A 6316-nucleotide genomic window follows, 5' to 3' on the forward strand; every position below is an offset into this window, starting at 1 on the left:
TTCCTGGGTAATAATATGCACAGCGTTAGAGAGCACAAAAACTAATTCTGTGGTTCCCGCATGAACCTTTCATTATTATCATTCTGCATAAAGTTCTCATTGGTATTATTACCCCACATCAAGCTCTCATTACTATTATTGTTATGCAAAAAAAAAAAAAAGGTCTGTTTACGGTAAAATATGGGTGAAAAAATAGGGTCTGTAGGTCGCCTTTTTTTTTTCTTTTTTTTTTCTCCCCTCTCTATGATGTTTCACAGTTCATTTCTTCTCATCAATCCCTGTTTTTTGCCCAACATAACTATAAACAGTACTTTGAGCTTACCTCCCTTCTGTCGTCTGCTGTTTGAGCGCAAACAGCTCTATTTTGGATGCGTTTTTTTGTTTTTTTCAGACGATCCAAAAAAAAGATTAGGGTCGGGCCTAAAAACTAGGGTCGGTCGGTTTACCGTAAACAGACCTATTTTTTTTGGCCTTATTAATAAATGGCATTGATGCATTGACAAATGATTTATGATAGGCGCAATGGCCTAGTGGATAAAACGCCGGCCCTTAAGCGGAAGGTCGTGAGTTCGAGTTCTGGCTGCGCCTGGTGGGTTAAGGGTGGAGAGTTTCTGATCTTCCAAGTTCCAGGTCAATTATGTGCAGACCTGCTAGTGCCTTATCCCCCTTCGTGGGTACATGCTGCAAGCACAAGACCGAGTGCGCATGGAAGAGATCCTGTAACTGTAAGCCATGTCAATGTTCGGTATAAACAGGACCATACCAAGCATGCATGCCTGAAAGCAGCTTTACTTACTTACTGCCCGTTAGGCCGGTTGGCGTGTAGGTCAGCATGAATGAAACTGAAAGCAGCTTATGGCTGCCTAAATGGTGGGGTAAAACGGTCAAACATGTAAAAACCGTGGGAGTTACAGCCCGTGAACGAAGCAGAAAAATGGCAATGCAGTAACGTACCATGAAAGGTGTGACATCCCAGAGTGGGTCGACAAACATGGCGTTGAAGTAACGCTCACATGGGTTGTCATGACTCCAGGCTAGTTGGCGTGACAACCAGACTTTGAGTGTCTGGAGCAGCGACAGAGACTCCACGCTGCACTCTGCTGGCACTCCCTGGGAAAGAGACAAGTGACAAGAAATTGGAATTTATACATGACAGTGGAACCCCCATTTTAAGACTTCCAAAAAACTGAGAAAATCGGGTCTTAGGCCTAAAAAAAAAAGGTGTGGTTACAGTAACCCAACCTACCCTATTTTTAGGGGCCGACCCAATAACTTTTTATTACATTTGTCAACAAAAAAAAAAAATAATAATAACCAGTGCAGAAAACGCAATAAAAGCGAAATCGCCCGAGTCGCACACTTATTTCCCTGTCAAGTAGGTTTAATTTGTACACATTAGAAAAAAAAGTAAAAAAAAAAAAAAGTGATTGCCTACCTTCCTACCCTATTTTTTTTGGCTATGTTACCGTAACCACACCTATTTTTTTTTTGGCCTTATCAATCAATCAATATGAGGCTTATATCGCGCGTATTCCGTAAGTACAGTTCTAAGCGCAGGGATTTATTTTTTTATTTTATTTTATGCAATTTATATCGCGCACATATTCAAGGCGCAGGGATTTATTTATGCCGTGTGAGATGGAATTTTTTTTACACAATACATCACGCATTCACATCGGCCAGCAGATCGCAGCCATTTCGGCGCATATCCTACTTTCCACGGCCTATTATTCCAAGTCACATGGGTATTTTGGTGGACATTTTTATCTATGCCTATACAATTTTGCCAGAAAAGACCCTTTTGTCAATCGTGGGATCTTTAACGTGCACACCCCAATGTAGTGTACACGAACGGACCTTGGTTTTTCGTCTCATCCGAAAGACTAGCACTTGAACCCACCACCTAGGTTAGGAAAGGGGGGAGAAAATTGCTAACGCCCTGACCCAGGGTCGAACTCGCAACCTCTCGCTTCCGAGCGCAAATGTGTTACCACTCGGCCACCCAGTCCTATCACAGCATGATTCTATACAGTCTATGGTCAAATTTCAGCTTTTGTCAAAACAAAAAGACAGCGAGTACAGTGCTTGTGAAAAAGGTGAAAAAGATGAAAAAGGGGTTTTATGTAAATGAGCTCAATTTCACACAGCCACACGCACACAAACCTTCATTCCTCTAAGGCCCCCCCCAAAAAAAAGGTCTGTTTACGGTAACATAGGCCAAAAATATAGGGTCGGTAGGTCGGGATTTTTATTTTATTTTTCTCCAAAAAAACCATATTTTTACGTTATTTTGCAAAAAAACCAAGATTTTTTTTCTTCTTTTTTTTCTCCCCCAAATGCCAAAAAAAAGTCTAGGGTCGCGCGAAAAAAATAGGGACGGTCGGGTTACCGTAAACAGACCTATTTTTTTTTTGGCCTAAACAAACACGTATCGTTCAACATCACATCAACAGTGAAAACAAACTCACCTCTGATGCAACAGCGGCCCGGTTACCAATGGCCGCCTGATACAGACGGCAAAACTCCCAAGGGATGCTGACACACAGCAACGCTAGCGACAAGTACAACATCAGCTTCCCAGGATTAAGCGTTCTTCTCTTGCTGCTGAGGCACTGCATGTTGTCACCACTCTCATTTCTTCCCCAGTACCCTCTTTCCGTCACAGTGTCAGGCCTTGGGCTATACCTTGAATATGGTGGTGAATTTGATCCAAAGCTTGTGGAAAGAGCTGAACTTTCATTCTGGCTCCGTTTGTTCTGCAGCGTGTAGCTGCTGAAGTTATGAACAGTGTCGTCATATTCTGAATCATAGTACACTGAGTCTGCATTCATTTGTTGACTTTTAAAATGTTGCCTGCACAGTATTTGTTTCCAACAGAACAGAAACGCCACAGAGAGGCAAAATACGAAAGAAACTGTGACAAATGCAGCTGTAAAGTTTGAGTTCTCTCCCAACAAGTTTAAGTCCTGACACAGATTCCACAAAAGTGTCCAAAGTTGGCTGCAACCAGCTCGCATCAGATCCAGACAACTCCAAAAAGCATCAGCACACAAGGAAAAACATTGCCCCATTGTTGCGTTCATTGCACAAAACCATCCACATGAAGCATCGAGTAAAATACTGCAGAAATTGGAGCAGACATCAACCAAAACAGCACACAGCTTTTTCAAATCCTGCGAAACATTCACGAATAAGATATAAGCGAAGATCTGAATGACAGAGGCCTGGCAGACCGGCGATGTACCGAACCCTTCTCCTTCCGTGGACAAGTCAGTGTGGTCAACTGAAGAGCGGCTACTTGGCCACCCAGCTTCTGCTGACCATGCAGAAAGCCAGCCTGTTATTGCAGTCAACACTGACGTCAACCATGTAGAAATCTTCACCTCCTCCTCTGCAGACTTGCAGTGCTCGTAAAAGAAATCTGAAACAAAATAAATAAACAAATTGATATCAATGTATGTCATATGTCGAATTGACAGTATTCGCGGAATCAGCAACAGTTTTGCCCATTTCGCGTAATCAGCAAAACGCTGCCCATTGTGCAAAATCTGCAGCGTTTTGCCGACAATGTGTAAAACTAAAAGGCTTCTCAAACTTGACCATTTTACAAAATCGGCAGCCACGTTTTGGTTTAAAAGTTCTTAATGCCTTGAATATGATCAAATTTAGACAGCTAGATGCTACAATGGATAGATAACGTAATAATCAATAAATTATGGCAAGTTATGGCAAAAAGTGTAGTTTTCATGCATTTTTGTTACGCTCGAAACGGACGAACAAAGACCTTAAAACCCATAATAGGGCAATGTAAATTATACAATGCTCTGGTGACTCAAAAAGTAACACACTGGCTGCAGCTTTTGCGAAATGTGAGTGTTTTACTTTTAGAAGTCTTTACGGATTTTCGGCAATACACTGCCGATTTCGCGTAATGGCCAGTGTTTTGCCGATTACGCAAAATGGGCAAAAATGTATGCGATTCCGCGAATTCGGCAATTCCCTGTATTTGGCATGACACATATATATACTAGAGGAATACCCGCTTCGCCGGGTAGCCGGCTTCGCCGGGATGAAATACTTAGAGCCGTACGCCGGCTTTGCCGGGTCCGAACAATGGACCCGCCAAGCTTAGGTCCCTCCCAGATTCGTGGAATGCAGCACGAAAATGATTCAGTGGCCATAATGCCATTCCTGACCATATCGAGTCCCATCCTTGTCGACGAATGTAACCGTGTTAATCACCTTTGGAGGCGAACTCCACTCAAACAGGATTGAGCAATTTAGAGCTTATCTCTAAGCCCTTTTGATCTGTTATGGCTTCTCAAAGGAGGGCCAGTACATACAAATACACAAAAGCCGCCAGACCACATCACAAACAGAACTGAACAATCCACAGGTGTTGCCCACATAGTGAGAGAGACACACACACACACACACACACAAACACAAACACAGAGAAGCCGTATATATATATAGAGAGATAGATGACACAGAACACCGGGAATATCCGAAGATGCCCCACTCATACTATAGTGCACCGTACGAAGGAAGGGAGGTAAACGCTGAAAACCTGGAGAAGATAAGGAAGAGTTACTTATAATGGTGAAATGAACACAAAAACCAAAATCGGTTCAGCGCTGCGCGCTGAGAGCACGTGTTGAAATATCTCATCGATGATATTGTGTCCGGGGTGTAGCTGAATACGGTGTCCAAATTTGAAAAAGATCCACCGAGAACTTTGGCGTTGTGATGTGGTGTAGCGGAGCCCTTTGGTGTGTCGGTATGGGGGCCCGGGTAGCTGAGGTGGAACCAAAATCGGTTCAGCGCTGCGCGCTGAGAGCACGTTTTGAAATATCGACCAGGTTGTGTCCTGTCCCGGGTCTACCTGAATATGCCCACCAAATTTGAAGCAGATCCATCGAGAACTTTGGCCGTGCATCGCGAACTCACACACAGACACACAGACAGACACTAGTCGTATATATATATAGATATTTGTAATATATTTTTTCACACTGACACCGTCTCCTAATACTGTAAGTAGTAAGTAACACACTCAGGCACAAGTTTAAAGTTTAAATTTAGTGAAGTCTTTGCAAGCACAGAAGTCTTCTGAATCTGATACTGATAGATCATGCATTTCTAAACCGGCATGGTTGGCCTAGTGGTAAGGCGTCCGCCCCGTCATCGGGAGGTCGTGGGTTCGAACCCCGGCCGGGTCATACCTAAGACTTTAAAATTGGCAATCTAGTGGCTGCTCCGCCTGGCGTCTGGTATTATGGCGTTAGTGCTAGGACTGGTTGGTCCGGTGTCAGAATAATGTGACTGGGTGAGACATGAAGCCTGTGCTGCGACTTCTGTCTTGTGTGTGGCGCACGTTAAAATGTCAAAGCAGCACCGCCCTGATATGGCCCTTCGTGGTCGGCTGGGTGTTAAGCAAACAAACAAACAAACAAAATGCATTTCTAAAGTCCACAAGTTCACTCTCTTGGGGTATCTGAGGTTGCCCAGTATTGGCAGTATGAAGTGGAACATGCCATTTCGAACCGTACAATGTTATTCAGAAAACTATGAGAATGACATCGGACCAGTTAATAATAATAGCTATTGAGTACACGTTTACTCTCTAACTGACACATGCCTAGAGATTGTTGAAAGTGCTACTGCTAAGTAGGTTACTCTTACAAAAATTGACGATGTTCTGAAGAGAAAGAGAAAAAAAAAAAAAAAAAAGAGAGAGAGAGAGAGAGAGAGAGAGAGAGAGAGAGAGAGAGAGAGAGAGAGAGAGAGAGAGAGAGAATACTTGATCAGTCACAGACTGACACTGACAGTGACACTACATAGTACATGACAGTGACACAAGTGACAGAGAGAGTTTGTCAATTATATGATCCTGTGTTTGAAAGTCGTTGCAGAGACAAGTTATTACTTTGTGTACGTTTAAAGTATAAATGCTCACCTATTTTCTGCTTGAAATACGTCGCTGTCGCGACTGCAGAAGCAAGGATCAGGGCAAGAATGGTAATAGTGAAAGTTGACATTTTCAAAGTTGCCGCCATTTTGAATTTGTCTGCTAATGCACTCTACTTACATTTATTTTTCCGCTCAACAAAATAAAGAATAAAATAAAAAAAATACTCATTAAACATAAGGTATGGCGAAAAGCAAGATCGATAATTACCACATAAGGATGATTTAGACAGTCTTTACAATTGTTGCTGTTTTATTCGAAAGAAATAATTTTCGGGCATTCCATTATTATCGAAGGGACGTTACTCTCGACATAGTCATGTGACACAATTGAAGGAAGTGAAAG

Source organism: Littorina saxatilis, linkage group LG11 (genome assembly GCF_037325665.1).
Source record: "Littorina saxatilis isolate snail1 linkage group LG11, US_GU_Lsax_2.0, whole genome shotgun sequence".
Taxonomy (NCBI): Eukaryota; Metazoa; Mollusca; class Gastropoda; order Littorinimorpha; family Littorinidae; genus Littorina; species Littorina saxatilis.